Consider the following 12,174-nt stretch of genomic DNA (forward strand, 5'->3'; position numbering starts at 1 on the left):
TCTATAACCAGCTCTAGGACCTGTGCCTGCCTGCAACCCTTCACTTGACTCTGGATGTCCTATTCGTTTTCTGCCTCCTTCCCTATGGGTCCTTCCTGCTTTGTCCTTTCACCGCTGCACTGCTGTCATACCATGCATCCTGTCAGCATCCTCCTAACCCAAAGTGTTGTGTTTCGATTGGTCTTGATTTTCCACCCATGCTCCTGAACCCATGCAGCCTCACGAGGGTGCGTGGATCAGCTGGACACTGTGTATGACAGTGTGGGAGCTCCTGGTTCACTGGGAAGGTGGAGTAAGATACATTTACCCAAACCACCTTCTTGATAGTTTAATGTGTTTTGTTTTACATTTCCTAAATAAGAGTTAAGTTTCTCCATGAATATAGGCAAAATAAGAAGTATGAGGAAGATTTAAACAGCCTTTAAGTCCTATTAGTTGAATATTGCTTTACTATCTCTAAGCAGGCAGTGGCTTGAGTACCTTTTGATCCCCATTTGTACTCTGAGGATGTTCCTGCTCCAGCCCCTTCCAAGATCAGATCACTCTGCTGCGATTGACTTAGGGAGGCATTTTCCCCCATATGTCTCCAGCCCTATAAAATTCTGGGCATGCCTATAGCACAGCCACTAAAATAAACAGCTGTAACATCTCTGCTTCCATAAACTTTCCTGTTCTGCTCCCCATCTGCTTTGTCCCCTGGATGCCAGTGTAGCGCAGGTCTTTGCTGATATGCTAATTGGCAGCAGGGGTTTGATGGCATGTTTATTCCCAGTTTATTGCCACAGGTGACTGATAAGGAGTTAACTGCAGACGTTCCTTTCGCTGCGGTGGCAGAGATAGGTTCTGCGTTTCACCAGCCATTGTGCGCAAGGCCAGAAGAGAGAGCAGTTCCCTGCAGGACTGTAGCTTCCCTTCAGGCTGGGTTGAAAGAATTTGACCTGCATTCAGAGGGCTGGGTAACTGATTCCTGAAGGCAGGCTGCCTTGCTTGGCTGTGGAGAGGGTTTATTGTGCTGTGATAGAAGGAGGAGCAGTGAGTTTGTGACTGAGAGAGAGTTTCCAACTCAAGCACTTCATGCCTTGTGCCAAGATTTGTCCTGCTTCAGTTCCCCATCTTAAAACCTGGAATAACATTTATTTTATCTGCTTTTATTTGATCTATTTAAGACATAATGCCTTGCATGATTTCTAATGAAACACGGCCTTGAGCTGTGGGATGCTGTTGCAATGTAAGATGAGTTACAATAATTCTGTCACAAATAAATTTTGCATACTCGGATTCTTATGTAATGTCTACCACTCTGGTACCTGGCCTCTCAGGATTTTACTGTAGGGTTGTCTCTCATTCCTTCCTTTGAAATGTTGAGATGATCTTTTTAGTTACTTTGTGAGAGTTATTTCCATTTCTGAAATTTGATCAATTGTCTTTTGACTGACATAGGAAATGGACATCTGTGGTTTTTTGAAAAGGTCCTGTTTTTTCCCATCCACTCTTTAAAAAAGTCTGATGACAATGCTGGGAATGTTTAAAATTAAGCTGTTCCTATAATTACATGAGGTTTATTGTGTGTTGGTTTTTGTATTTTTTTTTTTTTGTTGTTGTTGTTGTTGTTTGGTTGGTTGAGAGTATTTTTTGTGGTTTTGTTGTTTGTTTTTTATTTTATTACAAGATTGGAGTAAAACATGAGCTGTGGACAAGTTGGTGGGTTTGGGGCAGTCAGCCTCTGGCCTAGTCTTTGCTGTGCAACAATGGCTTCATGGATGTCTTGTGGTGAGCTCCCCCTTCAAGGAGAGGCGCAACATTCCTCTTGGATGTGATCCTGAGGATGACACATAGTTGTACCTTGGTTAAACCTCATCACATTTCTGAGCCCACCACTAGCACAGAATGAGCTGATTTCTGGAGATTCGGGCATGACAAAGAATGGATCTTGTTTCTAGGCTTCTGAGGTCACTGCAGCATGGAGGGACTCCAGAAAGAACTTCTGACTTCTCTGTGCCTCTTGCTTCCTTCCCCAAACCCTGTGCTGCAAAGCATTTCTTACCTGCCCGTGCCACTGTGAGAGGGGCTGCAGAGGGAAGAGGAACCCTCCCTGGGAGGGAGCATCTGAGGACATGGAAACCTTCATGAAAGCTGCTGGGGGAATGAACAGTCATGGCTGATAAGGGGAAGTTAAGTGACAGAAGTTATCTGTCCTGGGATTTTTCTTTCCATGATCCTGGTTTACTAACAGTATGATTACAGGGCTGGTTTTCCCTTTTTGATATACTGGCAATAAGCACCAGGGCAGAAAAATAGAAACATTAAAATCATATGGTATTTGAGCAATAAGATACGTCAGGGCATGAATGATGGGACATTAATTCATGATGGCGTGTGACAAGGTAGGAATTTAAATGTCATAAGTTAGGCAGTTGTGAGTTTTATTGGAATAATAAAATTTTATTAGAGCGCTGGTCAAAGGGTGGAGTTTTCCACCAACCCCTCCCCTTATTTGTATTTGGGAAGGGATGAGTTGTGAGTTGTGTCGGATGCAAGGGTCTGTGGGGTGTTTAGGGGGTCGCAGTGAGAGCCAGAGGCGTGTGTCCCCGGGGAGCTGTGGGTGGCCATGTCTTTAGCCGTGCTACTGCCTGAGGATGGCCGTGTTTCATGCCTGCTGTCCTCCAGCATGCCTGTAGCCACGCTCGGGCATTTCGAGTCCGCTTCCCAGGGAGCTGTGGCGGTGCCCGGTGCCCTGCTCCCCGCGGGGCCGCTCTTCAGCACCACGGACAGGGCCGCGGCTCCTCCTGCCCTCCTGCTCTCGTCCTCATCTCCTGAAGCAGCCTTGGCCTTTGACCCAGCCCCACGACTGCACCGAAACCTCCCGGCTCCCCTGCCCTCCCAGCCCAGCCTGCGGTTTTCTCCCTGCCTCCTCTGCCCTTCTCTTGGAACAAGCTCTTCCACCTTCCAGCCCCAGCCTGGCTCTCGTGGTGCCTGTGCTCTCCTGGCTGCAGCTGCAAGCTGCCTCAAGGCACGGGTGGGAGTTTGCCTGTGAGGTGCCCAGGCTGGTTTCAGTGCCAGCAGTGCCTTTTTTCTTCCATCTCTCCTGCTGTGCAGCCAGCCTGCCCAGCTGCCTGCTTGACAGCTGCAATACCTGCAATATCCCTGAAAACGTTCAAGGCCGGGCTGGACGGGTCTCTGAGCAACCTGACCTGGTGGAAGGTGTCCTGCCCGTGGCAGGGGGTTTAGAACGATGTGATCTCCAAGGTCCCTTCCATCCCAAACCTCTTTGAGATTCTGTGAGTACGAACTTCCTGAGCTGCAGTGATTCCTGGCACTGACTGTGCTCTGCAGCCTGAATGGATTTGTTTCGCAGCACCACTACCCGGCTGCTGTCTGGGGGTTTCTTACATGAGTAGTTCTCTAGGACATCTGCCATCCAACCTCACTGCAACCACAATCCACGGGCTTTGGCTAAATGTTTGCTGTATCCAGTTGTGCGTGTTGATAATTGTGGGTAATTTGCTGTCTCAGAATAATGAAGGAATGCCCGCTGCACTCTGAAACACTCAATGCTTTGTGGTGATTAGTCTTTTCATTTGAAAATATTCCTCACAGTGACCAGAAAAAGATACTTTTTTAAAACTACATAATGTACTGAGAAGAATGGGTAGAATGTAACTTTTGTGTGCAGACATTCCTGTTTATTTTGACAGTTAACTGTCAAAGGCAAAGCGTTTCTGCTGTTGGATTTATTGTAAGTGTGGAGTGTAGCAAGCAGGCTTCACTGGGCTCTGGCTGGATTAAGTCACCACCAGGTCCCTGTCCCCCCCATCCAAGCGTGCCTTGGGCTGTCTGGAGGCACGTCATGCCACGGCTCAGGGGTGGCTGCAAGCAGGTCTCTTCTCAGAGCACGATTCCCCCCTGTGTGCTCAGGTGCTGCAAACAGGTTTTTGGGCAGAGGTGCTCCTGTGCCCATGCTCAGGTGTGTCCCAGGCACTTGCTGTCTCCCTGCTCCCCATGCCCACCCCACGGACAGCGGGGGGAGGCAGCAGCCTGCGGGGAGGCAGGTCCTGCTTGGCACTGTCTGTCTCCCAGGCTGAGTGTTTTCCTTGTCATTTGATGAGGCGTAGCTGGAGCATGTCAGCCTCACCTCCTGCTGCGGCCAGGAGGCTCCGCACAGCAGGGGAGGTGGCAGCTGCCATCTCTGCTGGCTGATGGCATGGGCCCTTCTGTTCCCCACGTGTGCACCTCCCCGTGCTGGCCCACTGCCCCTGCCTGTCCCCAGCTCTGGGGCCTCCTGGTGCCCAGCTGCTGCTCCCAGTGCTGGGGGTGCAGGCAGCTCTGTTCCCTGCCGAGGTGGTGCGAGTGCTGCAGGCTAATGGCAGGCTTTCTTTTCATTAGCTGCTGTAAACACAGGGATCTGGCAGCAGCCTGCTTTTCTGAGCCCAGGAAGACCATTTTTCCTTTTATCTATAATTTAGTGAAGTGTCAAGCCACAGAAGTTTTAATGATAATAAGCAGCAGAGGAAATTTATTTATTCGCTGCAAAGGTGGGTTTCATTCCAGGGTTGGTTTTTTTTACACTTCCCTCACAAGAAATGTTGGCTGCTCACATAACCTCGCTCCCAGTGTGGTCAGGCTACCTTCCCTGAGGAGCTCAGCACTACAGTTCCTGCTTGGCTAAATGGCTTTTCAACCCCTCTCCCACACATGACATTGGGGCCAAGCAAACTGGGAAAGGAGAAGCAAGGAAATTATTGTGAGGTGGGAGCATTCATGTGCTTGGTGAGGTGCAATGGGATTCACAAGTTTCCCATCTTCCTCCTGTTGCTGTGCATCTCTTACATCTGCTTCCCAACCAGCCTCTCTGATGGATTTGACTGCTGAGGAAAAGCAGGGAAGGGCTTTTTCGGGATGACATGAAGTGCTTGCCTTCTGTCAGCCTATGAAGATGCCAGTGCTGACTGGAGATAAAAAGTGGATTGATGTCCTGTGGAGGGCTTCTTCCTGAGGTTCAGGAAGGCAGAGAGTGGAACTCTGGGCTGGCCAGGGAGGAGCAGAGGATGGGATGAGCCTGTGGCAGAGACAGGGGCCAGGCTGGAGAGAAGGTTACAATAAGGGACTGGAGAAAGGAGTCTTTGGAGAAGAAATGGAGAGTGGAAGGGGGGAAGGGATGTAAAAAAAGTGACAGGAAAATGGATCTGGAGAGGAGAGGGAGGATTGACTGGGGCAGGGGAGAAGCACGTGTGTGTGGGAGACCTGCAGGTGGAAGCAAGTGTAAGGGAGAAATGGGTTTGCTAGGAAATACGTGGGAACTGTGCCTCTGAATTAACCAGAACCTTCCTCACCCATTTCCATGTGGCTTTGGAGGCAATATTAGAATCTTCCTAATTATTTTTCTTGGATGAGTTTTGCTATCCTGATGATATTAATTATTCTTAAAGGTCAACAGCACTCACTTGAATCCCCTTCTGTTCTATCATGTAATCAGTTAATTAATTGGAAACCATTTAGCAGAGTCTGCCGAGAGCTTAGTGTGCCGTATGCCCTGTTGTTTTGCTATTGCTGGATATATATATATATATAAATTTGTATTTATACGCCTTCCTTTCTTCAGAGGCCTCGCAGAGCTCTTGGTACCACCCCAGTGCATCCCTGCCTCTGGCATTCCTCCCCAAGTCAGGAAAACTGGGGCTCAGGCCCAGCTGTTAGTTTTCTCTTTGCTAAACCCCTCGAGGTTATTCAAGGTTCATTGATTTCTGGGCATTCAAGTAGGTGGGGATATTTGATTTTTTTTTTTTAATATAAATTTGATGTAAGAGCCCTCTAACAGCTGAGATCACAGTCCTTGTTCAGGAGGAAGAGGGAGAACCAGAACCTGTCCATTACATCTGTGCTTGATGAACTGACATCGGGGCTCTTGTGTGGATCTTGTCCAGCTCTCCCAGTGTCTGCCTGGGCATTTGGAGTGACCTCCCAGCTGTGTGGTGCCTCTGATGAGCACCTGTCCCTCTTGCTTCAGGGATGTTCATAGAATCCTAAAGGCTGGAAAAAACCACCAATATTATCCAAGTCAAATTATCCCGTACTCAGAGATGCTGGGAAATGCCCTGTGGGCATCACCTTCCTTCCCATGTCATCTCCTCAAGCTGTCCCTTGCCTCGGCTCTGAGCTCTTCTGTCACACAGAGAGACGAGGTTGGCTCTGGGTTCACTGGAAACCTGTGAGCAGGAGGCATTCCCCAGCCCTTCTCTGTTCCCAGCTTGAAGAACAATGCAGTTTGAAGCAAACAGGGTTGGATAAACCCAGCCCCTTGCTGGACCTGGCAGCTGGCAACCCTTGTCCTCAGCCGGCACGCATCTCCAGTGTTACTTCTGCATGGCAAAGCAGGAGGAAAGCCCGGTGTAGTGTAATATTTTGGTCTAATGGATTAGAATTTCTGCAGTTTGGGACAGAAGAGATGAGGTGGGGGCAATGCAGTCCTGAGGACCTCTTGGCTGCAGGAGGGCAGCTATGGGGGAAGGCTCTTGCCTATTACAAGTTGGTTTTTCTTTTCTTTGAGCAGAAGCTGGCCTGTTCTGTGGCTGTTGTTGGACTCTGCCCTTCAGGGAAGCTGGCAGGCAAAGGGAAAGCAACTGCAGAGCTGACCCAGCTTTTAACCTTTCCTCAAGCCCTCTGAGAGTCCAGATGTCTTTGGAGAAGAGCAGTGGAAACTGCGCATAACAAGGGCAAGATGAGTGTAGTGCAGAGGGCCAGATCCCTGCATCTGATCTGCCTCGGAGCACAGGGGACAGTGTGACCCACATCTGGTGACGCCTTCCCATCTGTACCATGTGCTGAACCGAAATTCTGAGCAGCAATAAACTCTGAACAAAGCTTTGTGCAGCTGGGAGATGCCTCAGAAGAGATGACTTGGAGGGTGTGGAAGTGTCATGGGGTCGGAGATGGCCTTTGAAATAAAGGCTGGGCTGGGTTGAAGGCAGCAGCAGGACAAGGCTGCTGCACTGCAGAGGCACTCGAAGGAGAGGCGTGGGGCAGACGTGCTGCTGGCACTGGCTGTGGGAGCCCTGTGACAGAGGTGTGCTGCCCTAATGCCTCCACACTTGCTCTGCAGCTTTTGTTTTTTAATGCTGTTGTTTAAAGAACAATGCAGGAGACCAGCCCCTTCCACCTCCCTCAGCCCTGTTTCAGTGTGAATTTGAAAATCAGGGTCCTGCAGCTGAGAAATACAGAGGGATTGGTGGTTTCTTCCTCCAGTAGCACACCTCCAGGACCAGGGTGTGCATGTGGAATGGCAGGGTCTCTTCTTGCATGTACCCATGATGGTCCCTCTCTCCTCTCTGGTGAAGGATGCTCTGAGTTTGGGAAATTATTGCAGATTCTGGCCTTAGAATGAGAAATAGTTTGTGGGGAATGAGATGATTATGCCATGGCACGTGCTTTGTGACACTTGCTTTACAAGGTACAGGACAGAACCTGTGGACAAGAGAAAGGGTATAACTTTGCTGCCCAAGTGCACAAAGGAAGATTGAACCTCGGAGACTTTTTGGTTCTGCTGTGTTTGGGATCAGAAAAGCCCTGAGGGTTGCTGGGGTGTTGCTTGAGGAGCAGGACTGTGCTGTAGGCAATGCCAGACCATGGCTGAGGACCTCTGCTAACGGTCTCACTCCTCCACAGCACCAATATGTGTGTCCTGGTGCTGAGCCTGAACAGGGAGCAAATCCAGAAGAACTCCTGGCAGCAATGAAATCTCAGGCTGACCAGTTTAATGGCACATCCTGTTCTGCTCACTCTGCTTTCCGGGCTTGCACGCACTTGGCAGTGCCCAGTCCTTTTCCAGGCTGTCTCAAGCGCGTCCTGCTGGGACTTGGGGCTGAGCTATTGGAGATTCCAATCGAGTCTAATATTTGCAGAGCCTGATTTGTGGGGAGGCCTGTCCTGCCACAGCTTCTGGGACTTGTTGGGGTAATTTTAGCACATTCATTAAGGGAGGACAGTACATTTTTTCCCTTAATGAGCAAAGATGCTTACTAAACAGGAAGAGGAGGGAGGGGAACAGGGAAGGCAGGGAGGGTGATAGGGAGGGTAACATTGCTTTTAGAGGTCATTGGAGTTATCTGGCAGGGATAAGCAAGCCCCCAAGTGACTTCCCATCATTTCTCTGGTTCAAACCCAAAGCTTAACAGCTTACGTGCTCCAGATGCGATACTTGAACGGAGCTGCCCCTACAGCAGCATGTGAGGCTGTGACGTTCTCCTCTCCTGTGGCCACCCAGGACATTCTCCTCTCCTGTAACACCTATCTAGAGGCTGCAATGAGCTGTGAGAGGATGGGAAGCAGCACCTGTTGTGCCCAAATATCAAGGGAGTCACATGCAGTACCACCAGCATATCCAGCACTGGGGACCACAGCAGAGGATCTCTCCTTGTGTTTCTGCCAGGCACTTGCTCGTGCTCCCTCAGCCCCAGCTGCTCTGGGAAGTTAATCCCTCCCAGTCAGGATTTTCATAGTGGCACCATGTTATTAAAACGTGTGAAAAACTTCTCCCATGCAGAAATAAATGTGTCAGCTTGGAAACAAGGGCAAGTGGAGGATGGAGCTGCGTGGAGGAGGGACAGGTGCACAGGGTCCCTCCCCAGCAGCAGCGTTTCTGCCATTGCCTTGAGCTGAACTGCATAAAATAACTTACAGTTTAATTACAGGGGCTCCTGCTTGTTGGTGTCATTAATGAGGCAACTGGCTTAATTTAGCTGAGTAAAAATGGCTTTAATAGTGGAAACACTTTTGGCTGCTGGGTAATTAAGGGAAAAGAAAAAAAAGCTTGTTCTGGTCTGCACAGATCTGGACTCCTCTTTGTTCCACGCTCACCCATCCCTTTTTTAACCCCAGGATCTCATTCAGGACTCCATGGGGCACTCCCTGGCCCCATCTGTCACTCATGCTGTGACGACGTGGCAAAGGTCACCTCCCCTCCCTGTCGATCACCAGCAAGGTCCTGGCAGTGCCTGTGGGAGCTGTGGGAGAGTGTGTGGGACACGACGTGTCCCCTCCTGAAACATAGGAAGATGGAGGGAGAGAGCAGGAACTGGGGTTTGGCTGTCACTCAGAGGTGACAGCCTGCCCTTGAGGTGTGCAGTGAGGTGCTGTTGGAGAGGGCTGGTGGGGATAGGAGTAGGATCCTTGGGAGCATGGTTCTAGAGCAGGAGGATTGGGGAGTGGTGTTGAGCCTGAGCCAGGGGAGGGTTGGGTGGCTCTGCCTTGGACCTGGTCCAGGTGAGCTCTCTCCAACCTCCTCTCCCTCCTCAACTCCTTTTGGAGGCAGAAAAGCACCCTGGCAGCTACTTCTAGAGACTGTCTCCATGGAAAAGAGCATCTTGTGAGTGATGGAGAAAATGTCCCATGGCAAAGAAGAAGTTTGAATATGCTCCAGGAATGCTGGTGGCAGATCTGTCCTGGGAGAAACAGGCTCTTGTTCTTGCTGAGAAATATGCAGGGAAGGCATTTCGCTTCCCTCTGCCTGCATTTCCTTGATGTGTCATGTGTTGTATTTTGTTACAGGTGGAGCTGATGCATAGGCTGTTATAAAGGTTGTCTGGCACACTGCTATGGGACTGCTTCCACCTTCCTATAATTCTGCCAAATTTTAATTGCTCAGGCTGAAGTTTTCTGTGTTGGGTGTCTGCTCCTGGCTGATTCTATTTTTTATTATTTCTTTCTAGTTTCACATAAGAGCTTTCTCAAATTGTTTGAGGTGGTTAGAAGGGAGGTGGGGAAAAAGCTCTTTTGCTCAAGCTGGAAAATGCTGGTGATGCTGCTGTTACAGAACATTTGCACCCTCTTTTCGTGGAGGGAAACAAATCTTGTCTGAGGGCAGATTTTGCTTGCTTTTGGTTTTGCTCAGGGACACCTTGGGTCAGCAGAATGGCTCTTGGTCCAGTTGGAGGGGAGAAGTTTTGCAAGGGATGTTCAGGAATGGGTAAAGGAGAGGAGTAGCAGCTCTTCTTGGGACATTGCTGTTGGTGTGGAAGGGTGTAAAAGTAGGGAAGATCATAGAAAATTTGGGCATGGATAAGGAAATTGACCCTGAGAAATATTTGGGAGTGGTTGGAGAGCAAGAGTAGTGTGATTCAGCCAGCTGGGAGAGAGAAGGAAATGGGAAGGAGAGAGCTGGCACTGCCCCACCACAGCATAGGAGGATGGGGCTTCTTGTCATTCCAGTAACAGGGATTTGGAGGTGGAAATACTGCAGGAAGGCAGAATGGGCCTTTGAGGGGCCTTGATTTGGAGCTGTGAGAGGACTGGTTCTGGATGGGGGTGCCTTGATTTTCCCCAACCCTCCCCATTTATGCTGCACAGAACACTGGGAAGCTTGGTGTGTGCAGCTGAGGTTTGTGACTGGGGGGACCTTGCAAGCATCAAACAGAAGTTACAAAGTGCTGGAGCTCAGATCCTCACCTGTGGAGCCATAAGTTAATCTCCTGGTGTGCATGCACTGTGATTCCATCTCTAATTACAGGATCACATGCTCCCTTCCCCAGGAAACCTCTCCCATCCCTCATGTGGGATGGATCTGCTCAGGGGAGAAATCACTGCTGTGCAGTGCAGTTTCTCTGAAGGAGCTCTGTCTTCTGCAGCACAAGTCAGTAGCTGTATCCTTTCGTGTGTGGAATCCCAGTCCTGGCATCTCTGACCTTTGGGGCTTTGGTGACCGAAATGGTGTGTTTTTAATGTGTGTTTGTGTGCAGCTCCTTTCGGTCTCTGTGCTGAGGTGTGTCTCTGAGCCTGAGGAAGGACCTTTGTGACGTTTTGAAGTACCCAAGGTGTCTGTTTCCAGTGACAGACATGTTCCTCCCTGTGTGTGCCCGGGCTGATCTGAGACGGAGCCGTGGGTGTGTGTGCCCCTGACCAGCCCTGCAGGAGTTGATGGTCAGGTCAGATCAAACACCGGCTTTGCCCTTTGGGAACAGAGTCTCCTGCCAGATGTGTGCAAGGGAAGACCCATCTCCTCTCTCCCAAATGCTTGCTGTGGGTTATTGTCTGGGGCAGGGAGGAGGTGATAGGAGTTGTTTTCCAGGCACTGTGGGGGATGAGAAGCGGAGCACATCTGCCTGGCAAAGCCCCTTGCATTAGTGAGGATGTATCTTTTCTCCATCTCTCTGTGTCCTAAATTGTAATAACACGATCATGCTATTTTTGATTCCCTTATTTGCGTGGAAAGCCTGTTGTTTTTTCTCTTCTCTTTCAGAATCCAATTTTCTCTTGACATTTCTGCCTAATGTAGCAAAACATGACCTTTGAGAAAGGACATTCCAGCGAGATTCACTCCCTCCTCTGCATTTCTGCCTCTCTCCCACATCTTGCTGTCTCTCATGCATCCCCTTTACGCTTCCTCCTTCTCCCTGGGCTGGGGGAGGGAGTTTACTGTCTCACTTTTCAGTAACAGTGAGTTGCTCCTTCCCCTCCCACTTTTCATCTGTCTTTGCAGAATTTCCAGGTGCTCAGTGCTCTGGGGTGGATAAAGGAGGGAGTCTTGTAATATTTTTCTTCCCCCCTGCTTAGCTTTACCTGCCATTTTTGCCACCTTTTCAGAGGCTGGAAGGAGTTTGTCTACAGACGTGGGAATGGTGGGATCATAGTCATGTGAAATGAGGTACCTGTGGTTTGCTGTGGTTCCCACAGCGGGATAGTCTGATGTGAAGCAGAGCCAGAATTTAAAAAAGGCAGCACTGTGCCATCCTTGTGTTTGGGCTTGTTCTTCTGCCAGGCTTGTGGAGAGTCTTTGGGACAATGCTTTGCTGTGTGAGCAGCTTCCCCACTCCTAATTACAGAGTTCTATGCAGGTGGGACAGGAACAGAATTGCTTTCCTCTTGCTGAAGCTCAGTGTAAGGGAAGAAATGAATCTGTCATCCCAATTCCTCGTGCATCCGACCTGTGCCAGCAGGATTCAGGGGTTTGCTCTCTTGGTTTTAGCACCTAATTGAAAATAAAACAGGGTTTGGGGGCTGAGCCTGCACAGCTGGACTGCCTTGGGTCATACCTCCCCTTTGGCCAGCCCAGAGCTGAGTGAACCTCAGGGGATTCATGCCTCTGGCTCTTCAATGCTCTTCCCGGAGGGCCAGGCTGAGGCAGAGGGGCTGCCCTGCCTGCCTGTGGCTCACAGCAGGGATGGATTTGGTGAAGGATGTGAGGCA

The 12,174-nt window shown here is 49.9% G+C and overlaps 1 protein-coding gene across 6 annotated transcripts in view; it reads left to right on the plus strand.

The window, feature by feature from the left end:
- NTRK3 (neurotrophic receptor tyrosine kinase 3) overlaps positions 1–12,174 on the plus strand; it is a 206,220-nt gene that overhangs the window by 40,022 nt on the left and 154,024 nt on the right. The window lies entirely within an intron of this gene.

This window comes from Hirundo rustica, chromosome 13, assembly GCF_015227805.2.
Source record: "Hirundo rustica isolate bHirRus1 chromosome 13, bHirRus1.pri.v3, whole genome shotgun sequence".
In the NCBI taxonomy this organism is placed as follows: Eukaryota; Metazoa; Chordata; class Aves; order Passeriformes; family Hirundinidae; genus Hirundo; species Hirundo rustica.